Source organism: Taeniopygia guttata, chromosome 3 (assembly GCF_048771995.1).
Source record: "Taeniopygia guttata chromosome 3, bTaeGut7.mat, whole genome shotgun sequence".
NCBI lineage: Eukaryota > Metazoa > Chordata > Aves > Passeriformes > Estrildidae > Taeniopygia > Taeniopygia guttata.
In genome coordinates this window covers 48,854,854-48,880,042 of record NC_133027.1, presented here as the reverse complement: position 1 = coordinate 48,880,042, position 25,189 = coordinate 48,854,854, and the positions used below count along the sequence as shown (strand labels likewise).

At 38.1% G+C, this 25,189-nt stretch overlaps 1 protein-coding gene across 5 annotated transcripts in view; it reads left to right on the top strand.

Annotated features, from left to right (window-relative positions):
* The window catches only part of HS3ST5 (heparan sulfate-glucosamine 3-sulfotransferase 5), a 192,250-nt gene that overhangs the window by 82,387 nt on the left and 84,674 nt on the right, over window positions 1-25,189 (top strand). For all 5 annotated transcript variants that reach the window (XM_030267769.4, XM_072926788.1, XM_012572697.5 and 2 more), the window contains exon 2: window positions 18,617-18,824. The gene's annotated coding sequence lies outside the window, so the exon portion shown is untranslated. The remainder of the gene's footprint in view (window positions 1-18,616; window positions 18,825-25,189) is intronic.

Genomic DNA, 25,189 nt, shown 5'->3' with positions numbered 1-25,189 from the left:
CAGGAGTGAAATGACCTTGCCTGTTTAATAAGCTTAAATAGGCTCCTGCTGGCAGTGATCCTATCTGTTGAAGGACAGATAACAATCCTGCTGTTTATGTCAGGGTTTACAATCACTGTCACAGAGCTTGTCCTGTATTGTCTATGGGAGCAGCAGCAGGGAAAAGTGCAGAGTAGAAATCAGTGTTATTTATGAAGAAAGATATTTCACTGTGATTAGAGCATTTGAAATGTACATATCCCTCATCAGAGTTCTGACAGACTGAGATCTACTCAGCGGAACAGCTGAGTCAGCATTATCCCTGATAAAGACACACAAAGACAGTTTGGCAGTGTTAGGGAAAATGTATCTGTCTTGTCCACATGCATAGGCACCAGTCAGTGGTCCACAAAGCAGTATTGTGTGTAGTACCTGTTTAAGGCACTAACATTGGTGTCAGCCAGTTTTGCTGGGACAACATGAGATGTGGGGCTGGTACTGCAGTCTACCACTTTTTTTCACATTTGGTCTCTTTTTCTGTATGTCAGCTGAAAAGATAGCAGTCAGCAGAACTGCTATAATAATGGTCTCCCTTACCTGGGATAATTTTCTTTCTCAAGGCTTTAGAGGGCAATATCTGTTGCAGTATCTTTAAGAGCAGCTCCAGTTTGTTGGCAAATTTAATACCTTGAGTAACAGACACAGGAAAATGGCAAATTCTCTACTGTATAAGAGCACAGGACTTGCCAGCATAGGATTAATTAATATTTTTTAAATCTTGACCAGAAAGCATAGCAATAGGACAAGGAATAAAGAATCTACACCAAAACAGGGAAAATTTAGGTAGGTATGCAGAACTGTGAGGCTGTCCAGAGAAGTTGTGGATGCCCTATCCCTGGCAGTGCTCAAGGCCAGGTTTGATGGGGCATTTAGGAACTGGTCAAGTGGGATGTGTCCCTGCCAATGGCAGAAGGCTTGGAACTAGAAGACTTTTTTTTTTTTTAGGTCTCTCCTGACATAAACCATTCTATGATTTTTCAATAATGATTGTTGCCGAACAAATACACATAGTAGAAAATAATGAAATTGACAGCTGTCATGGTTTAGGAACAGTATTCTCCAATTTAGTGCTTCTGCTAAAACCACACTTCTGCTTGCTCCTCCCTGCCCTCCCAGCTGGAGGCACAAGGAGTAAACATCAAAGGTTGAGATGTCCTAGAGAGTTACCAGTAAGAGTTGACAGGAGTCAAAAGCATCACCACTGGTGAAAAAATAACCTCTTCATCGTTGTTTGGCCTTTTCTAATATTGTTTTTTAAAGATTTCCTGCAAGACTTTACATGTTATCAAAGCCCAAATGAAATAGTCCTTGTTTTTTTAGGGCTCATAGGGTGTTTTTTTCCAGAGCCAAAAGAAATTATTAATAAAACTCCTTGTCAAACAGAAGTTATTACATGTCAATTTCTGAGAAGTGCTATGCTACTGAGGTACACTGGGGGATGAAAAAACTCCATTAAACATAAGGGCCCAAGAAAAATAGTGTTCTATTCTAAATAAGCTTGTATTGTACAAAAAAAACAAGTTTTTGTCCATATTAAAAATTGTCTAACTCTTCATAAGGTTTTGTCACATTTTGTGACATTTCAGTGTTCTCTGACCTGCAAATCTTCAGCACTTCACCTTCAAACAAGTTAGAAGTCATTCATCCATTACTTGGGTAATGAGTTCTGGGGAAAGAGTGTGCCTGGTATCTATATTCTTGGAGGGAGGTAGAGGGAGGTAGAGGAAGGAAAGGAGAACCACGATAGGAAAGATGGTTGAAAAATAGGAGTCTACCCTTCTGTTGGATGAATTCTGATCACAGGTGCTTAAGACCATTGTGAAGGACAGTGAAGGAGAAAAAAAGCTGTAGAATTTGTATGTGAAGGTGATCCTCTTTACTTGAGATTATGCATTCAGTTCCAACAATCTGGAAGACATGAGGTAGAACAGTACCTTTGTGCCTAAAAATAGGTTCTGCTGAGAAAGCCTGAGAGCATGGCCAGAGTTATGCTGCTCCTTCAGCTCAAATGTTTCTACACTGTGTTGCCCAACACATACAGCTCCAAAATTCTCTTCATCCAGAAAATAAAGCAAAGGAGATTTCTGTCTGTACTATCTGGTTAGACCAGTCCCTTTCTGCAGACTTCCTGCAGGTTTTTCTTCCTGGAAGTCACATCAGAGTCTTGCTAGTTGCTCTTGAAGAGGTATGACAACAGATTCAGTTAAAAATCCTTAGAACGTCACAGGATGATGATGAAGGACTAACAAAGTCCAACCATTATCAGCACTGCTTGTGTAAGCCAGGAGAGTTGAGTGCTTTCTGCTGATCCAACTGTTCTGCAAGGCAGTAAAATTGGTCAGATTTTACAGAATGGCCTTCACCCACCTCCCACAGCACATGTTCACCATCAGCATTCATTTCTGTATGCATTCCCTGAATGCAATGTGAAACCTCAGCTGAAGTTCAGTCTTCCCTCAACAAGCAGAGCAGCCACATTGCTGAGAAATAAGAAGAGTCTAGCTGGACATGGTGAGAAAATGCATCTCACAGCTTTAAGAGACTCATTCTTTAGGTAGGAGAAGCAAGAAAATTGCTTGTAAGAGCTGAGACAATAATGACTTAATCCAAGTTCAAAATTATGCTATGGTGACATAAAATTTGTGGCAGAAATTATTGTAAAATCAATTTTAACACCCCAGCCTTTGCAGATATCAATTTCATTTTCTGTTTGGATTTCTGATCTCAATGCATTTTTCTAGACTCTTTTTTTGTTTGATCACACCTTTTTCCACCTCTTCCTCAGTGCTCATTCTCTTGTGGGTCCATTGCAGTTTATTTTTCATAGGACTAAGCTTTGCACACATCTGTGCCCAGTGCAGGAGCTTCTGGGTATGGTTGTTGGCCAAAGACTGTATTCACACAGTTAAATCTTTGGCGCTAAACAGTTTTTCATCAGTGGGGAATGCTAAAGGTCTAAACTATCTTTTCCCCTGTTTAATCCTCAGAGCTTTGTATAAGAATTATTTCACATATTCTTAAAATGGATGTCACAGATTTCAGTGTTATTGGGAGAACTCACAGCTGCTAGTCAACAGTTAAAGAGTATTTTTTGTATAGAAACTAATTTATGAACATGTTCAGAAACAGTATAAATTTTTAGGAAGTGGTATTTTTTTCTAGAAAGAGGTCAGAGATGCAAAACACCCAAAAAGTATACCTGTATCCCTTCAGAGTTGGCTTCTATACTGTATTTATTGTTTTCTAAATATGCAGTAACACTTGCCAAGCATTGTATAAGAAGACATGAGGGATGCTAAAGACGTGTCAAAACCATCTTTCACTGAGGTATTTTTTAAATTCATCTTTAAGCTCTAAGCTTAAAGCTTGGTAAGGCAGTTCAATTCAAGGAGGTGTCTTTTTCAGGAAATGGACTCCCTTGTTAGATGATTAACTGTCATCATAGATTTTGAGGTCTTACACTTATCATGTTCCAAGCTCTATAGAAATTCTTTGAAGAATTAATCTTAATAATTTTTCAGATTGCATTGAAAACCTGTAATGTTGTCTTCTGTCTTTAAAAGCCATTGTGTTGTGGATTCTTTTCTATGAATTTTTGATAAAGTGGTCCAGAACAAGGAAGATAAGTAGTTATTTGTCAAGTAATCTCATGAAATTTGTATTGGCTGTTTAAATGCTTGTTTTGTAAAGCTAACCAAGATCATGTAAAAACTGCCAGTAGATCCATGAATACGAAATAATTTTGTCTTATATAGTATTTACTGCTGCAAAGCTTCTACACTTTTTATGAGACAATAGATCCCAGCTTATTCAAAGAAGAAAAAAATCAAAAATGGAAAAAATCTCATTGCTTAGTTTCATCATTCAGTTCTGTCCCTAATGCGATTGTCATATTAGAAAAACTAAACATGCAAAGCTGAATGTTTCTAGCAGCTGGTCTTGGAACTGAGGTTTCCCTTGGGACAGTGGAGAAGAAATCCTTGGTGTCCTGCACACAGCTATAGAGGCACCTGCTAAATCAGCTGTGCTGCCCTGCTCCAACAATTGTATGTCTGTGACACCACACAGCTCTGTTCTGTGCCAGCCTCTTTGGAACCTCACCTCTGTCACAGCAGATGCTCTCCAACTAGATAATAATTAGCATTGACTTCATGATTCACAGAAGGCTGATCAATCTCTTTATTATATTATATCATTACTAAGAAACCCATTGCTTTCATAGATAGTTACAATACACCTGGACCTAATTGGTCCACTAATCCAAACACCATCACCACTGGTTAATTAAGAAACCACTCTTTGGTAAACAAATCTCCATAACACATTCCACATGTGCACAACAACAGGTGCAGCAAGTGAAGATAAGAATTGTTTCTCATTCTTTTCTCTGATCTTCTCATAGCCTTTCCTAGGATGATGTCTGGGAAAGTTTTGTGCTGCTCTCTGTAGCCAGAGAGTTGCTGCCACACACCTCCTTTTTAAAATAAGTATAAATCAGTTTTGTTTTTGGTGCAGCCTGAGTGCTGGGCAAAGTAGAAGATTGCGTATGGGTACAGAGAATACCATTTGTCTGATTCATCTATACCAGTTGCATTTCTCTTCACCATGGAAATCCTGATGTGCCATATCCCTGCAGCCTACCTATCCCACGCAAAAGTGTCTGTCTTCTTCCTGATGGCAAAAACTGAAATCACTGGAATGCTGCTTCCCTACTATTTATCCCCCTTCTGGAGATACAAAATCATATTCTGAGAAAATAACAGAAAGGTAGATAAAATGCAAGTGATACTATGAAACCACCACCAAAAAATAATAATAAAAAATATATCTATATAAACTGTTCAATAGATAGTAACCTTTCAATCAATCAAAATGCTGGGGTGGTTTTAGTCTTGATATTTTCTCAAATATTCATAGCTACCTTAAAGAAAAAGAGAACAATTGTATTTCTTTTGGGGGCATGTACAATAGAGCACTAGAATGTGAAAATTAGTTTTCTGTGTTGTGTAATATTATTCTGATAGGGGGGAAAAAGATAAAAGAAGTTAAATGGTTTTGGGTTTAGTTTTGGGTTTTTTTAAATCTATGATTCACTAAAGAATGTCTTAAAAAGTCTTGTATTACTTGTTACAGCAGTTTTTTATGATGATGCATAGCTGTGACAGTTCAGCCTATTGATATCAAAAACACTTTGTGCAATTACTCTCTGCTCTTTTGTTCCTCTGACAATATGCAAAACCATTCTTGTATCACTTGGGATGTTCCACTATTTGAAATTTCTAACTTGAGTCAACTGTTTAATCAATATATTTCATAAACCAACAAAGTTTAAAGATGTTTTCTGCTGTTCCAGGCATCAGTAGCATAAGGAATGACAGTGGTTTTGTTGGTTTAAGTTTAAAACAGTGATTTTACCAGCTGTTGGGGAAAACTGCAATTATATTTCCTTTGTGTTTACATTCTAGATATGTTACAAAATTACTATAATTATGTAGACTAGAACGTGATGATTATATGGTTGGCTTTTTGCATTTCAAAACTATAAAGATATTATAATAACATTACACATCTAAGTTGCTCTCATTGGAAAGTAAAGGGTACGAAGTTTCCTTCTGGCCTTAAATCAAGCTGTTTGCGGTATATTTCAGGTCAACCTGTGCAGGTTGTAACCACTGCAGTAAGCCCTCCAGAACAGCTTTGGAATAAATAAAAGGTATTCAATTTGCAAACAACCTTTGAAACAGTGAAATGAGGGTGAATCTGTTTATCCAGCCTGGCAACAACATCTCATTCAAGTCTTGTTCCCAGCTAGAATTTGTTTACCAAAAAATTCAAACAAGGACCCTCTTTGCAATATTGAACAAGAAAAAAATCATGTGAGCAAAATGGGTATGTTTTTAACTGTTGCCTGTATAGGTAAATTATTTTTCTTGCATAAATTACTTTTATACATTACTGTCATGGTTTGATGCTGGCATAATGCCAGCGCCCCCATGAAAATACACCTTCCCTAAATGAGTGCTGTGGGATGCAACCAGGAACAGAGCAGAGCAGGCTCGAGCTTAAAAATGAAGAAAAAAAACTTTATTAACCTACAACTATAATAAAAAATGCACACAGAATTCAGAATGAAAACCTACTAAAACATTCCTCCTCCCCCACCCAATTTCCAGCAAAGCGCATTGAGACAAAACTTGGACCCTCAATCAAGTTACCACCCCTCAAATAATCAATTCTCAGTCCATCAGGGGACAGAAGTCTCTCTTGCACCATAGACCCACCAGGAAACACAGTTGTGACGTCTGGCATTTCCATGTCACACATGGCACCACCTGGAGAAAATCTGCCAATGTCACACCCTCCTTTCCACATCACAGTGCTCTCACCACTGTGCATGGACTGAAACTGCTCATAGGGCTCCTTTAAGGATGCTTTGCCGAGGACCAAAGAACAACAGTTTCTAATTTTGGGAAAACAGACACCCCCCCCCCCCATTTTCTCCTCCCCTGGGGTGAGGGTCTTGAGAAGAGAGATCTTCTTCTTCCTGAAGACCAAGGGCACCACCACACCCTCCTCAGCTTTCCTCTGTTCACTGCACTCCTGTCATTTTCCTGGCATCACTGCAGCAGGTCACTCTCTTGGCTCAAACCATTGCATCCCCCTAAGAAAGCAGTCTGTGTTGCAGGAGAAATTAGTTCAGTCTGTGGCTATACAAGAAAAGTCTAGCCAAAAGCCACTCCATCATCTCCTCCCACCTAGGATTCTTTCCCCATCTTCTTCTGACATCTCAGGCTCCATGCCATCTCTCTCTTCTCTTTCAGATCAAGGAGGATTAATATTTCACAAACCTTTCATTATCCAAGAACGGGTTAAAAGTCTTGGGCTCCCAGGACAGCTGGAATCTTGACTGCCCAGAACTCCAACTCCCACAGCTGGGCACCTTCCCCCATGCCAGGCTTCACTTTCTCCTCTGCCAGTGTACTGCTGGTGCATGATATCAAATTTCCAGGTGCCTTCAAGCTCTCTCTCTCTCTCTCTCTCCCTCTTGGTGGTGGGGAATAAAGACATCTCAGATTTTCTCCACCCTTCTGTCCAGCCCAGTTCCAGTCCCTTCACCCCCTGGCCTACCTCTCCCAGGCCACATGGCTTCTCCTCTCCTGCCCAGTCTGTGGCAGTCTGAACTCCTCACTGACTAGAATAAAAGAGAGCATTCCTCTTGGAGTTCTCTGCTTTTAACCCCCTGTGTTCTGAGAGGTGTGTCCAGTGTCTTCAGTGCTCACTCCAGGTGTCAATATCAAATGTGACCACTAATTGGTTTGACCCCAACTTCCTGAGAAAACTCACTTCCTTGTCAAACCAGGACAATTACTTTCTTAGATAACAAGAATTTTGTATCTGTGACTCTGGTGAAAGAATATTTTCAATGAAAGAACTTGATGACCCGACCATGATGTGGGTTCCAGTTCTGTTGAGGTGAAAGAATAAAATGGTTACTTTAAATAGTCATAGCCCTGACTCTCATCTTTGATATATTCCCAGCTTCCAAACCAAATAAAGCAAGTACTTCTGACAAGTGGCAGGAAAGTACACTGGGTGCCTGGGGCTTTGCTCTCTTCTGTGGGGAGAATAAGTGTCCTACTTAAAATTGCTGCAACCTAAGGAGCCTCACTGCATAACTTTTGAGTTCTAGATGGGGGATAGTATCAAATAAGTCATCCAACAAGTGTTTTTGGAGGGAGGAGGAGGTAGGAAATGGAATCCAAAAGGAAATTACAGAAATGTGTACCTTTGAAAGGGTTTGGGTTTTTCTTAACGGAAGTCTTGTTTGAAACCTTTTTTCTTCTCTCTTATCAGCTTAGCTTTCCCTGAAACATAGAGGCCAAAACTTAACTGGGAAAAATACAGTAAAGCTTCTTTACTAATGTCAAGATAATCTTTTAAACATAAAACCAGAGGATAACAGTATGAATGCTACCTCTAAAACTGGGTCACTCATCACTCTTCTTAAGAAAAGTTATATTTCCGTTCTTCACTTTATCAGAAAAAACATAGTACTCTGATAGGGCTAAAAAATACTTCTAAAACAGCATGATCTGATTTAAATTATTTTTATTATTCCAATCTATCTTGTTTCTCAGAAGTTTTCTTCTTTAAAATTTTTTGAGAGATTACACAACTAAACCCTTTTCTATGATATTTTCCTCCTAAATGTTATACCTTTACTTGTGTCCGGAGTCCTAAAACTACTTAACTTGTTTCCCAATTACTTCCATGGGTTTCCTAAACAACTGAAAACTTTTCCAGACCACCTTCTGTGTTGCCCTTTCTTCATCTCTATGACAGTGATTATCTTAATCTATACTAAGACTGAGGCATTTCTTATACCCTCCTTGCACTTATGGTGTGGTTGGTTCTGGGTGAGGATGTTGAATGTATTTAATGCTAATTCAGCATTAGTGCTCCCCTGGAGAAAAGCTAAATAAAGTTTGAAAGTAGTGGAGGGGAGAAAAGGTATTTCTTAGGTGAATGAACCGAGAATTTTTTTTTGGTCAGACCTTCATTAGTGGAAATCAATGTATCATCATTGACTTCAATGGAGTTATGGCAAATGACATCAGCTCAAAACCTATATGCAGTGATGATATTTGCATTTGTTGAAGCTTTGAACAAGACCTATAAAGCTTTCATATGTAACAGATTTGTTGCACTGGGAGTTGTTAAGACTTTCTCTTTGGAGTGTTTGGAATTTGTTGGTTTTCAGTCTTTTGACAGTGCTATGAGGTATCATATTTCTTATTTTGCTGGGATTTCCTGATTAGCAATGCTGAGCAGGAATTGTTTGAAATGCAGTGTGAATTGCTGCATCTCTGTCCATATTGCACATTTTAAAATTAATCTGTTTCATAAGAAATGTGTCTGTAGAAATTAGATGACCACAGCTGCTACACCTGGGTTCTTGAACCTGAAAGTTTGTCTATGCAAGTTCTCATTTGAGAGATATCGTTCATTTGCATATGCATATTTGCAAATAGGATTACTCTTTTGACTTTCAGCAAAGTTAGTTTAAAAAGTTTAAATTTTTTCCCCAAAATAACAATGTTGCAGATTTTTAAAATTTTATTTTCTTTCCTTTTTTTTTTTTTTCTGGCTCTGTATAATTTTAAGGTTATTTGATGACAAGTAATCATTGTCTATATGAGTCATCACAGGACCTACAACTGATGGGCAAATTCAGCTTCAGAAAAAGAGAAGTGGAGGTTATATGCATGCTGTGACAGCAATAAGCTCAAGGGCAAAGCCTTATGTCCTGGAGAAATGAGGGTTAGGTCCTTTGAACCATCTGTCTCACAGGTCTCCAGAGAAGAATTTGAAGAAAGGAGTAAGCACTTACTGGACATAGATCTTCTCAGATATTGATTTAAGAATGATTCTTTCTTTGTAGTCCTGAAAGTAGTCCTAAAAGGAATAAACTTGGTAGATTAAACCCCTTCCTCAGACATGCATCTGTCCCGACCTGTACTGAAACAGTACCTGTTCAGGGCAGAGGGTAGAAAGCATGGCTGAAAATATGCCCGTATGTTTAATGCAACTCTGCCTGTTGCCTTTTTCCTTGCCTTGCTTCTGATCCCTTAAGAAAACAAGAGGTAGGAGTGGAGGATTTATGAACGTCAGAAGTCACTTCAGCCTGAGCGCGAGGAGATGTAAGGTGCTGAGCCGACATCAGCATTTTCATAGACCCACAAAACTCTTTCAATTTTCTGGCATCCAGCTGCCTCTGAGATCCATTTCAGTCTCTGCTGCTGTATGCAGAGAGCACCTTAGGTTTCCGAGAATGGCCATTGATGAGCTTTTTGGGTCACATGCTGTGCCAGATCCACCCAATCTGCCACCTAACCATAGCTGTTATGCACAATTAAGAGGGGATTGAAAGACACCAAGAGAGCTCAATCTCCATAAACACCTTTGAAAAGGTGGTCTTTTGCTGATGAGTATTTTGTTTTGTGATTTTTTTCAGTGTTGCCAGAGTGCTTTAAGCACAATATTTTACTGTACTTTTGTAAAGTCCAGAGTCAAGGGAGCACATAAGAACCTCCATTTTCATTGAGAAACATATTAAAATAAACCTCAAATTATAGGAAATGTAAAACCTAGAATGCATGCCCTAATTGCACTGGGAAGATCACCATAAAAGAATAGAAAATAATGGCTCTGTCATCAGAGGAGGGGGGAAATACTCTATTTATATTTTAATTCTAAAGAGGTTTTTCAGCTGCAAAAGATTTTTGTGCTACACACTACTGGAACTCCTAAGAAAATTTTTAATCTGCATGTCTTTAAAGCTCAGGGGTTGAGTAATACACACGTGGAGCTAAATCAATACTCTTCATGTCCACCTCGTTATGTCAGGATGAAGAGTTAACAGAACCTCTGCTTAACTTTTTGAGCTTCATTTCAAAGCTCTTTATGCAAAGTATTCGTATTAATGTTAGTGAAAGTCCCGACTGAGAAAGGCTTAGGAGGTTGCTTTTAAGTCTTCTTGGCTGCATCATGTAACTCATAGGTTCATAGATTAATTAGGAGATGCTAGGGCTGCAAACTAGTGCTGAAAGAGAAACTATATTGGCCAAGATTTGTGGCTAAACAAACTTTCTGTGCATCCACAGAAGCTCTGTCACTCTTCTCCACACCCTGTTGAAACGTTATCACAAGTAGCACTATTTCAATATGTTTACATATTGAGCAGTTTCTACTCATTTCAAGGTCTTGTGTTACTCTTACCACTCTGGTGTCTGAGCACCTTAAGGATGTGCACCTAATTTCCAAAACTGATATGCAGGAGAAGTAAAGTGATTATTCACTATAGCTAATTGGCTTCTAAAAAGCCAATTTGTTTTTCAGATAACACTAATCTTGATATGTTAAATAGAAATAGTGGAAGATATTCACCAATGTGAAAAGAAAGTTTCTGAAGCATTCATCTTCCTTTCTCAATGAAGCAGTTTCTGTCACTTGCTTGCCTATCCTTGACAATCTTCATTTATCAAATGCCTCTTTTTTACTTGTTTCCCCAGCCATCCTATTTGCTTAGCTGATGAAACTCCACAAGCCAAAGACAGCAATTCTTGAAGATCTGTTCTAGAGGATCTGTTGATGTCTTGCTAAAGCTGGCAAACACTTGGGAGTAGAAATAAATAACATGAGCTTACACTATTTTCATTTCAATTGCTTTCTCAATTTTTAATGAAAGTTGTCTCCCTTTTTGTGAGGAAAGTTCTTTTATCAGGCCTGATTATTTCTTAGCAGTATTGGATAAAGAATATTGTGACTACGTGTAAAGCTGAACATCAGAGATATTTTGCTGGATTGATACTCTTCTCATTCTTCCAGGTAATCACAAAAAGCAGCAGTTCACCTTAGAGCAGGCTGTAATTATATTTTTCCTTTTTTTTCCTATGAGAAAAGATGGTATATTGAAACTGTCTGAGCACTACTTTTATTTTTGTAGTCTTAAGTAAAGTAAATATGACCATGGGGAGGAACTATCTTATCCCAGTAGACATGATGCTGATCTCTTTTGTGCCAAAGTAAATCAAGAATAATTTTACCAATGTCAGTACAGCCACATCACTGCAATTCTAGTGGGAATATGGAATATGGCACACTGTCTCTGTAAAGAATAATGGAAGATTGCAATGGGAATTGTTGTGCCTGTGTATCTCTGTGGGAAGACCATGGAATTTGGTATTTTAGAAGGTGGAATAATAGAAACTTTAACTTAATCGGGGCTGAGTTAATTAATCTGACGTGACAGGAGAACACTGTGAAACTTTAACCATGTCATCTGAGACTGGACTGAATATCTCTGCTCTGTAAAGAAAAAACATATTTCAAATCTGCTGTTAATATGATAATGGTTGACAGGATTTGGGCAGGATGGGGACTGACATAAAAGCAAATTGGAATTAAAGACTGCTGCTCTATCTCAAATGTGGCTGTTACATGGTGCAGAGCAACTCCGTGTGTGTTTATGATGGAAACCAGGAAACAGCAAGATAATTTTGTTTGCACAGGCAGGTTTTTGGAATCTTTGTGGCTGACAGTGTCTTCGCTTAAAGTACAAAACCAATTTCTGAAAAAGCAGCCATTTACTCTGCTTAAACAACAGACTGGGTAGAGATAGGCTGCTTTTTTGGTCTGTACCGACCGATACACAATGAATCCATACCCAGAGTGCTGCCTCCTGCACCTGGCAGCTGTCCCTCTGAGTGCCTGTGGAAAACTCCCGTTCCCCCACCAGCTGCGGGCGTCACATGAGGCTGCTGCTGCTGCTGCAGCCAGGAGAGAGAGGGGTCCAGAAGCAAGGTACTGAGATCAAAGGATGCTGCCTTTCAGGAGGGCGTTGAGTCAGATACCAGGAGGTTCAGGGGAGCCTTTTACTGTTACATTGCCTGCCTGGAAATATACTAAAGCCCTGCACATTGAGAAGATGTGAAGCTCCTATAAACGCAGATTAAATAAATAAGCTGTCCAGTCAGAGAAATTAGAACTGAAAAGTATTAATTCATCTAATTTATACGCTTATCAGTTTGGGCAGTGAAAGTGATCAAAGACATTGAACTGATTTTACAATTGGCCTGTATTTCATTTCCAAAAGAGCTTACTTTAATGGGCAAACGTACTGAAAAGCTAAATCATAGTGATATTTTCATTCAGTTTATATTTACTGCTCTCTACAATCTGTGCATCTTTGTAAATCAGCTCAGGTCTGTAAAGTTACATTTGCGTGGGACTGTACTTCCTCTGGAAAGCTGATGAGGCTGAGACTCTTTGGGTCTTGTGCATAAAGTCTGATTTGGGATTCAGAGTACTGCTGTGTAGATTTCACTCAGAAAGATAAGCTCTTTCTTCTGAGCAATGCCTAGCCTTTTTGTGGGAAGCAGCGTTTGATCTGTCAGGGGAACCAGGACTTCTGCTCAGCAGAGTCACCTGGGGGCAAGAGGCCTCCGGGTGCCTCGGGTCCAACTTCTCACTGCAAACAGGCCAGTCACACAGCAAGTACCTCAATGCCATCCCTGTGCTTCTCAGCCTCCCACTGTGGACCCTTGATGACAGTCTTTTTGGAAGTGTTTCCATCTACTCCATGCCCTCCTCTCAGGTGGCTGCAGACCAAGTCTCTTCCTTTCCTAGGCTGGACAAACCCAGTTCCCTCATCTCCCTCCCTTGTATCTCATAGGCTGCAATAATGGGTATTCCTGTGAATTTTCTTGCCTTTGTTTAAAAATGTGGATAACTGGAATATTTGGAAGCTGCAGTTGAGAGGGCAGGAAACAAGACCAAAAGTATAGCTATCCTCCCACTGACTAACACTAAAATAAAGAAAAGCTTGCCTTTGAACTCATGGAATAGGAAAGACAGTACCCATGACATAGGAGAGAAGAATCCTTTATTATGGTTTTTCAGCTTTTCACTTACAGATTGTATCAGACATTGCATGGTAACATGTAGTAAGCAGCTGTAAAGAGATGAAGCAGCTGATGCATACACAGATGTGGAAGGTAAAAAAATTCATCGCAGTTATCATAATATATGCTGATTTTACCCACTTCCTTTGGCCCAAAAATAATTTGTGTTATGAATACATGTATTTAAATATATTTGAACATAAAAATACATATATTATGAGAAATAAATTCATAACAAATGTCTTCTTTTTAGACATTAACTGCATTCATAAAATCTTTGGACAGGGTTGTCAGTTTGTAATGTGCTGATGAGCATTTGTGAGTCCCACTGGCCCTTGTCATTTTCTCACTGTCACACAAAGCTGTTGAGGGTCACTAGGTGCTGTAGTCTTCCCTTCCCAGTGAGCGCAGCATACCCCTGCTGCCAGGGCTGTGATATGAGTGCTGTCATAGCCCCATCCTCTCCTTGTACCCTTTTGCACTGTGCCTCCTGTACGTGTGATGAAAGGCATCTCTCTGCACCCAGGCAGGGATGCTGGGCCACTGGCTGTTCCTTTTTCTGACTCTCAGATAAAACAGGTTTTCTGCCAAGAAAATTCACATTGGCCTTGCCTCTGCAAGGAGGTCTCTCCCCAAGTGAAAATTCATTATTTATTTCCTCCAGGAACAAGTGATTTCCTCATAAAGCTGACCTATTTCTGTAGATCATACGACAGTTTCCACTGCTGTAGCTGCCTGTACAGTTGTGCTAATGTGCTGGATTTACATCAGTAAAGCAGCTACTCTTGTCACAGGTAGCAATTTGTACTGAATAATTGTAGCAGAGCTCATGCACAAGAAACCACATAAAGTGTGTATTGTACATATTTAATGTATATATGAAATATAGTGAGTTATAGGAAAATACATGCACTTTTGTGGTACTTTGAACTGTACTCAGGTATAAATGGGATTTTGTGTGCTGTGCATACCCTTGTTTCAGGGTACTTTGAGAATATTTGTTCATTATTAATTTATACTTGTTTTTCTTATTAAATATTTATTGCAACATGGACTTGTTATTTAAGACTACTGCCTCAAGAGATTTACTGCACATTTCACACCTTTTTTTAATGTTATTTTAGTCTGATAATTTTTTGACTTGTTATAAATTTCTCTGTGTAGACTCACTGCACTAGGTTACACCATAGTAACACATTACTCAGCGTGGAATGCTGATCTTACCTTTTGCTTGACAGTTAAATAGAGGGAAAAGAGGAGATTTGTGCTTATTTTGAAATGTGGACACACTAGCACAGTGTTTGCCAACTTATATTATCTTGATGCAAATTTTCTCAGCCATGTTTTATCACTTTGAAATTTGGCTTCAAAAGGAAAAATATATATTTTTAAAAAAGCAGGTTGCTAGTATTCACATTTTCAGTGGCAAATCATTGAGTTGCTTGAAATTCATTTTATCATGCAACCAAAACTGGAACTAGATTGGAACTGAAAAGCTGATGACAACACAGTGGTATGGTGGCCATTGGGACTTGCCATGGCTTTACATATCTTTAAAACATTTTGAATAACAGCTGAAAAGGTAATATGGGGCATGTCAAAATTTGCAAGAATGGAGGGTTGTTTCCTTGAGGGTAAGTATGCTTCATATGCATGCAGCAGGTGGAAAAAGCAACCTGTAGCAATTACTCCCAGATTCCATCAAGAGCTCGGGACTATGTACGGTCATCTCTGAAGGACTGTGCTGGAGGACTTCCCAACACTACTGCCCCAAGGCTGTCTGTCAGAAAGATTTATCCCAGAGACCCAAACACGAGAAACTCTGTCTTCTTAAAAGTTGGGGCAGTCTCATTATCAAGGTTGAACAGATGCTCAGATATTTGGGGGTTTTCTGAAAATTATTTTTATGGAGCAGAGGGAAGTCAGGGGAAGCCTGAAAATGAAAATATGTGTAAGTGATTGAACACTGATTTTATTTTCTTTTTCTTTTTCCTCGGTCACACAATTATGGCTCTCTGTATTTATTTTATTGGCCTTATTGCAAATTCATTATTTTTGTAGGGAGCAACTCTGATGGTGATTTGAACCTTCCAGAGTAGCCTTGACAGTTTGAGAGCTAATGCCTTCTGTCTAACTCTGTAGAAGTGTTAAGTGTGATTCAGCTCTCATGGTTTAATCTAACTCATTTTATTTTTCATTGAAATGGACATGGTGTGGGCCCTGTGATGACCAAATTTTGTGTATGATTTGAGGAAGAGTAACTTTCATGTGTATAAAGAGAATGTCACTTACAATGTCCAAGTGTTTATCTGTTTGCTATCTTCTAGACTAGAAAAAAGTTTTGAAAACCAAATCAAAATAAAATAATTGAAAATTTCTTTTAAAATTCTTCCTTTATCAGGAGACTCTTCTCTTGTCATCTGTTTTTATAATATTTCTTGCAGGATGTAATTTTTCAAAAATCTCCTGCAGCTAACAGATTCAGAAAAGGAAATATGTAAACCAACTCAAGTCCATTATTTAAAATGTACAAACATCATCTTCAGCAAGTCTTATTTTGGCATGGAAAAAGACTCTTAGGTAGAGTGGATAAACATTGAAAATAGATAATCACTAAACAAGATGCTCTGTGTTCACATTAGCACAAACAGAAACAGTTGGATTAAAAATCAAATCACAAAAAAAAATAATTATTACCCCATTTAATTTGATTTTTTACCTCATATATATTCATTTAAACTGTTTACAATAAATAAACTGATTATATTTATGATCATTTATATAAAATTACATATATTGATGTTCACACATCTTCCACATTGAATTGTGGCTTTTATTGGTAGATCTATGATTCCTGAAATTTATTGTATATAATTAATGAGTCTTCATCAAATAATGGAATATAAATTCAATCTATGTTTGAAAACAATCTATTCCTTGTACAATATAAACAGTATCCATTTTATAAATAAATCTACATACTGTCAACATGTTATTGACTAGTCTCCTCAAGCCTGATGGGAAAACAGTCCTTTTTGCAAATACAGAATGCCTGTAAAATGATAGGATTTTAACAACATTATTCTCAGGGAGCTTGACTACTGCCATGGAAAGATTTAAGAAATTTAATTCATGCAATATACCTTGGAAAGAGGGAAAATATTTATATACAGCTTTTCTCCAAAAGCATTTTCAAATCTCTCTTCTTTTCTCTGAAACCTCAGAGGTGGTGATGACTCCCATGGCACAGCCCTTAAAATGCATTTTATTTTCCTTGTGAAGAACTCAACTGAAAATCCTGTAACTCAGAGCAGGATATGTATTCATGATACATTAGGAACCCTTGAGAGCTTTCTCTTAAGGGATTTATCACATTTGCTTCCCTCACTGCCTCTGTTGCACATAGGAGTGATAACAAGCAGTGTTTGGATCTAATGCTGCAATCTATATCTCTAAATATCACTTGCATCAAAGAATCAGACCATTATGATTTTCAAAGTCTCATTCACACAACTGAGAGACAAGTTCATTGTCTTCTTCATGTGACTATTAATATCCCCCCAGTGGGAGCTTACAGCTTTACAGAGACATTTTCTAGGGTTTGTTTGTTTGTTTGCTTTCCAGAGCCAACTTATTAGCTCTCAAAGATACTGTACATGATACTGGCATGATTTCTCAGAGCAGTAGTTGAGATGTTTTATTAGTTATTTCAGCTGAACATTTACTCTCTGAAACTGAGCTATCAAAAGAGGGCTTTTGGGACACTATCAATTCAGTCTAATGTATGAGCTCGAATTATTGTATCATTATAATATGCTGCTTGGTGTCTTTTGCCATTGATTTGCCTGCATTCTTTAAATTGTTCAATCAGAAGCCATTTATCCAATAAATTATTAATGAATAAATGTTTGTGATGGAAAAACACAATACTCAGCATTGCAAATCATGTATCCTACCGGCAACAGCAGTCAGAAGTAAACTGCTCTTGAGCCAAGTAAGTGGTTTAAGTAATGTAGATGGAAATTATATGTTGAAACAAACACTTCATTGCAAAGAAAGGATCGCTGCTATTTTCCTAGACTTTTACAAGATTCTTGTACATTTATACATTTTTTCATAGGTGCAAAATTTAGTTTCAAGTGTGCAAAGGCATCTGCACTTTTTAGACTCTAGCCATACTGCAAAGGTGCTCAGACTGGTCGTTCTTTGCAATATTTTTGTAGAAGCCTTTTGATTTAATGTTGATCCTTTACCCACAAGTATTTTTCCCAGCTAACAGAATAATTGCAGAGTTAATGTCTTTTGTCAGGTCACATTGACATTGATGATTTTGAGGGCTTAACTGTATTCCAAATTCCTTGGGACTTGATTTACTTTGAATGAAAGTAGATATGTTCATGCCCGAAGCTAGAAATTGTAGTACGGGGTTTGCAATTAAATACCATATTGACATTTGTCTCTGTGACCCATGTCTTCAACATGGAAGCATAGTTAGATTATTAAAAAAAACTAAAAACCACAGAAATAGAAAAAATATAAGATAATCTGAACAATTCTCACTAAATGCTGTTACCATTTTCTCCAGAATGCTTGGCATTGTTCTCAGTATAAAAGTAGTTTTTCCAGTGATTTACAAAATGGCTGTAAAATACATTTCTGGCCAATGTCAAGGGCAAAATGTAGCAGAGTAGCATGAGTAATATATTACCTCTTTCCAGTAAATATCTAACATTCCTTTTCTTGTAACCCACTTAAAGTAAACGTAGTTAGCCATTTTCTGTCATTAGGTATGACTTTTGTTTGGGACTTAGTATTATGAAATGCATTTGCTGTAATTTTCCTTCCCCCTTCCCCTTCCTCTCTAACCTGTGCTCCAGATTCCAGGCTGCCAATGTTTACAAGATACTGACACGGTACTTCCAGAAGCATGAGCTGACATGCACTACCTCTGGGGCCCTACTGCAAAAAATTTATTTTCATTCTTAAACAGGGAAACTGAGGTTTTGGGTTCTTTCAGTTCTTTGGTTTGGCTTGCTGGGTTGGTTTTTTGTTTTGTTTTGTTTTGGTTTTTTTTATCTTCAAATATGCAGCAAGAGTCTTCTCTTTTTGTACAGGCTCAGAGAGTTGTACACCATTTCAGCAGAGATGTCTGATCTTTCCATCTACATACCTGGAGATGATTTATTCCCGGAATGGTCTTGTCAGTAACCACTAAAGACTTCTTGGGACTGAACACTGGAACAGATGAGTTAAATCCTTCTGGAATGTTCTTCATCAGACGTAGATGTACTGGACTTTCTGGATGTGCCTAAGGACACAAAGGTTAGTGTCTTCCTTAAAAGCCTCAGGTTTCAAGACTGTTTAATTTCATCTTTAGCACCAGGAACTATGTTTCAATTTGTTGCTTGAACAGAGATGCAGATGAATAAAATGGTGATTAACACAACATATATACAGCTGAGATCATGCTTTTAACTGCCTCGTAATAAATGTGCCTAGTGAGCTCAGGCAACCTAAAGGCTTCCAAATTACTAGCTGGCCACCAAGAGAAAGCTCTCCCCATGCTCTAAGCTTGACTGCCATTACCCATTTTTGTGGAATTTCTTCTAGACTTGCTTTTAGTGTATTTCAATCACTCTCACTGGGTTTGCAACAGTTAAAAAGGGGACAATATTCTATTTTGTTCATGAGATGGTTCTTCTTTACAGTCAGTGGGGATCAGAGTGTTTGTTCAACTGTGTGTTTGCTTGTTCTAGATGGTATGTAGACTTCAGGGGAATGCCAAAGACATTCATAGCCTGTTGGAAAAAATTAATTTCTTTTTAATAGCAGCTATTCATATTCTGGAATCTGTGAGATTTTGATAAAATGCTTTTTCTACCCTTTGGTTTCTCTTAAAACATTATGTAATCTGCTGATATTATTCTGACACTACATTGCCACCTCCGGAAATCAACTTTGACCAGAACAATTCACTGACATAATTTTTCTATGGTATGATTGAAAACATAGAATAAATAATTTTGTAAGCAGATACATGCTCAGAAAGGTGGTAGAATGTGTGTGGGCATATGGGCTCATCAAGTCATGTCTCAGACACATAACTGACAAGTAAAGTAGCAAGATCATAAAGATACATCAGGATTTTCAGCACGAATCATAACATTATAAAAAGCCACTATGTTTATAATGATGTGGATCATGCCATGAGCAGTAGAGAAGAAAAGTGAACAATCACGTAACCTTGATTTTATTCTATGATTGCCATCTGTTTTTCATTTTTTGCAGAATATTATTCAGGATTAATGCTCTATCTGGGTTTCGGGGAAGAGGAAGAAAAATTCTTTTCAGTTTCATTCTGCCAACTTCATAGTATTTCATATGGACATTGAAAAAAAACCCCTAGTTTTACAGAAGCTACTTTTTCTTATTAAACATTTCCTATTAAATCTATAAAAATCTATTAAAATAATTTCAGGAAACCTTATGGCTAAAGCAGACAGAGCTCAAATTTGATGTAATTAAACTATATTAACTGAGTTCTCTTTTTCTTTTTTTGTGGAGGGATTCTAGTGCTATCATCTGAATAATAGCTTTCTAACCAATCTTTTTCTGTCTGCTACTCTAGCTAGCATTTGAGTTTGTATTCTAAACACCAACTCCCAGTATAAAATAAACAAAAGATAAAAATATCATCTCTCATCAAAAAGAATTGTCCATTGGCACCAAATGGCTACTCCAGATAGGAGGAGGAAACAAAAAACAAAAACAAAAAACAAATACAGTATTATTTTATCTGAGTTCTATTGAAGTTATGGAGAATCTTTGTAACAGACTTCAGTAGGAACAAGAACATGAATATAAAAATATAGACTCTATTTAAAAGCAGAAGGTTAGAGGAGTAGCGATATTGTACAAAGTTTGCTGTGTGGAGAGCTGTATTAGTTCTGTGAGGTGCCTTCAATGTGATACCTAAATATTTTCCAAGAAAGTAAAATTGATATAAGAGGATTTGTTGTAGCTTTAATATGTGGACTTTTAAAATAATATTACATCTTTTATACCAGTGTGTGTGTATACTATAAGGTGAATGAATATCTCAGTTGCAGAGTTAAAATGCCAAATGCATTGTAAACTCCATCTTCCTGCACTGTCTGTATGTTTGTGCTTGGGAGGTTTTGTAATATGTCTGTGTGTGACTGATAAATAAACATAAAGGATAGGATTATGTGTTTGGCTAGCTCAGCATAGTTGTTGATAGAACCTTGCTGTTTTAGGACAGATAATACTGAAAGATAGAATTGTAGAATGGTTTAGGATGGAAGGGGTCTTATAGATCATCTAGTTACAAGCCCCCTGTTATGGGTAGGGACACCTTCCACTAGACCAGGTTGCCAAAGCTTCATCCAGCCTGGCCTTGAATATAGCCAGGGCATACACAACTTCTCTGGGCAGCTTCTGCCAATACTTCACCACACTGCCTAAAGAATTTCTTCCCAACATTTAATCTAAACCTATCCTCTTTCAAGTTAAAGCCATTGCCCTTGTCCTGTCACTATCTGCCAATATAAAAAGTCCCTCTTCCTCCTTTTTATAAACCCTCTTAAGGTACTGGAAAGCTGCTATAAGAAGCCCTCTCTTCTTGAGGTTGAAAAATGCAAGTTCTTTTTGCCTGTCTTCATAGGGGCGGTGCTCCATCCCTGTAATCAGCTTTGTGGCTCTCCTCTGGACCTACTCCAACAGATCCATATCTTTCTTATGCTAAGGTCTCTGGACCTGGATGCAGCACTCAGGCAGGGCCTCACAAGAGCAGTGCTGAGGAGGAGAACCACCTCCCTCGACCGGCTGGCCATTTCTCTTTTGAAGCAGGCACAGGATGTGTTTGGCCTTCTGGGCAGTGAGAGCACACTGTTGGCTCATGTCCAGTTTTTCCTCCATGAGAACCCCCAAGTCCTTCTCCACAGGGCTGCTCTCAATGAGTTTGTCTCCCAGTACTCATATCCAGAACTGCCCCAATTTAGGTGCAACTTGCACTTGGAGTTGTACTTCATGAGGTTAAGTATCCTCCACATCTTTCACTTTGCTTACAGTATTGCTACTAAAGCCTACATTCATTAATACCAATATATAAATTTGTATATAAAATGGTGTAAAAAAAAATGTGCTTTATTTTTCATTTCTGTGGATGTCGTGGTTAATGCTACAAAAGATATTACAAGCATTATTTGATAGATTGGAGAACAAACTGTCTTTGACAGGTAATAGACATGTTCGTTTAAACAGTGCAAATCAAAATGAATAAGCTAAATTATCTGACTGGCTGTAAAACCAGTGGAGTTCCACCTGTCCAAATTTTCCATGGTTAATTTTGGTTACTGAATTTTATCAAACATGTGCAGGCCATGTGATTTATACACAAGACCCACAAAAGCTTAGGTAGCAAAAGGAAGAAATTATCCTGATGTAAGTAAATAAATTATGTTGTTACTGAATTGAGTATCTATATTGCATTTAATGAGGGAAAAAAAAAAAAAAGGCTTGTGAACTGGGAACATTTGGCATAACCTGAAATTTAAAACTGATCCTGGAGATTTTGTGCTAAGCCTACAGCATACAGACTATATCCTGGAGGCTACAACTTCCTCCCAGAAGTTGGGAGGAGAGTCCCCTGACACAGGAAAAACTGAATTCTGCCCTTCCATGTCCTAGGAGGTTGAACAAATGTGTGGAAACAAAAATATCTTCTGTGAAATATATTTTTTGAAAAAAAACCCAGAAGTGATCTATCCACCATTTCAGAAGTTGGTCAGAGCTGTGAATCCTAATCTAAAGCAACAAGACTGAAACTCAGCATAAGGTCCCTTAAGATCCAGAAAAACATTGTGTTTAAGATATGTCTGTACCCTTGTCATCACCTTTGCCTGTCTCGTTGGTCCCCCTGAGGACCACCTTTCACATGAGATTGACCTCATCTTCCTCTTAGCCACTACTTGTTATGAGAAAGCATAAAGCTACATACATCTATCCATAACAGCAAAACAGGGCTTAGCCATGAGTTTGATCACTGGCACCTGCTCATCCATCCATCCATCCATCCATCCATCCATCCATCCATCCATCCATCCATCCCATTCACGTATTTCCTTGGTCTTGCCCAACAGTCCATTCAATGCACGGTAGGTTTCAGGGAGCAGGTAGGGAAGGAACAGTTTCCAAGAAGCAGATAATACAGACACCCTTTTTGGAAGTGAAGAGACACGGACACCCACCCTCTGGGCAAGAGGATTAGTCCTGGTTTGTTCAACTTAGAAACACACACATGGCCAAGTATTGCAAAGCCCAGGCTCCCATTGACTACAGTGGGAGCACAGACATCTTTTCTTGTAAATATTTACAGAGGTCACCATTTAAAGGACAGGGAATCTGAGGAGGATAAGCTGAGACACCTCCTCTTCCATTCCAACTCTTAGCGAGGATGTAATGAAAAGTATTTGCAGTATTTATTGCTTTCATGCGGTATAAAATGATTGCTCAAACAGCTATAGTGGCCTCTAATCCTTATTCCCAGGGCCTTTTTTTTTTTTTTCTTTCATGTAATTTCTGGCTTTAATGAGATAAAGAACTCACATGAATGAAGTTATGTTTACCATGCTACTCTTGTGGCAGAAGTCTATCCTCCATGTCTTCTTGTAAACTCATGGTCTTTTGCTTTCTTTTGTGTAGTCTTTTCTGGAAACTTTCAATATGAATGTACCTTAGTAGCACGTTAGACATCACATCTATTAGCTGATTCTGATATTTGTCATACATTTTTCTCTGTATAAATTAAAAAAATTATAAACATGGATTTTTTCAGTAAAAAATTGATGAGATATGATGATAAGCTTTAACAATGCAATTTAAATAATTAAAACATAAATCCATAAATTCTAGACACTTTGTCCTTTCTACTAAAAATGTGAATATCAAACAGTTTTTACAAGAGGTAGTAAAGGATTTATGGCTTTCCCTCTCTCAATAATTTAATTCATGTAAGATTTAAAAAAATATTTGATTTAAGAAAATGTGGACATTTTTACTTACTTGGAAAAAAGGCATTTTAAACAGCAGGATGTAATTTCAGACTATTTGCAGTCAAGAGGCCTCTGCTGAGCAAAATACTCATTCAATTTAGGAATGCAGATTATAATAATTTTCCTATCTCCCTCACAGCAGGACTCCTGCCATCGTTTTGCAAACCCACAGGTTGTAGTATTGAATGACTAGCTAACTTCAGTTTCAGGTAACACATGCTTTAAATGTATTCTCATTAGCTCAACTTAGTTATAATGCAAAGCTGCTTAGTTTCACCAAGTGAAATGGGATACACTTAAATTGCCTCATCTAATATAATACTCCTTAATACATGCAAAGTGGTTTATGATGGCAAAGCTTGTAGAGCATGAAAATCGACAGGGAAAGTAAGGTTTTCTGGCTAAAATTGTCAAAAAGAAGTCCTATTTTATATGATTTCTTTTTAAAGAGGTAAAGAACGAGGAAAGACAGATTGGAGTAAGAAATAATCAGTCTAGGAAAATGCAAATTTCAATATATCAGCTCTACCAAACAAGAAAATTATCAACTAAAGCCCTTCTTTCAGTAATATCCTTTGCACTGTAAAATTAAATGTAAAATACACAGTTTCCAAAATGTATTGCAGTAAGAAACAATATTCTCCATTCTATCTATTTCACGCAGGGAATTTTATATTGTGCACCATGTTTCCATTTGCTAGTATTACAGCAATATCCAGCTTGGTGTGGCTGTATTAATTTGCAAGGACTTTAATTTCAGACAGGGCAAAGGAATTACTTATATCTCTTCCTCCTTTAAATGCTGAGTGAATGTACTCCAATCTTATATACCTTGCAGACACGAGGTCTGGTTTCAATAGGATCCCAGAAAAACTGGTAACATCATTTGCTTTTTTCCCAATATCCTGCACCTGCAGTCTGACCATAGGACTATAAATCCTTTGCCTACATCCCTTTCCAGTACTGCCAGAAAACTCCAGAGAGGTGCTAAGCTGCTACAGGCTTTGCAGATGACACCCAAGTGTATATCTCACTTTCTACAGATGTAACCAGAGCCATCATAAAGATGTTGCACTGCCTAGAGGAAAATGGCTCCTGGAGAAGAGCATCTGGCTGAGAATAAATTTGGGTGAGATCCAGACAATACTGGTTGAAAGACAGAAATTATCTAGACAGCCAGTTGAGCAAGATTCCTATGTTCATGCCTTAAGCATTAGTTTGCAATGAGGCTGCTCATATCCTTGGAAAAAAGGCAGGATAAGCACATTGCTCAGCTGTGGCCCCAGAGAATGTACCAAGAACTCTTCACAGTCCAGTTAAAAGCTTCTGCAACATGTTTGGGTTTTTTTCAGTCTGTGTTAGTTTTCACTTTGCTTACAATATGAGGCAGCAAAACCAGCAAAATCTAGAAAATGCCCACACACCTCCAAGAAGAAGGTCTAGCCACAAAGATATCTGCTTCATTTCTACAGCTCACTGTATCCAGGGCCGTTTGACGCTTCACAGCAAGAGAACACTGCTCCTGCAGTGCAGTGTCTCCAAGGCTCCTATTTGTATAAGGATAGTAAGCACTAATCTTGTTCTCAAAGGTACGGCCATTTTGGGTGTTTTGAT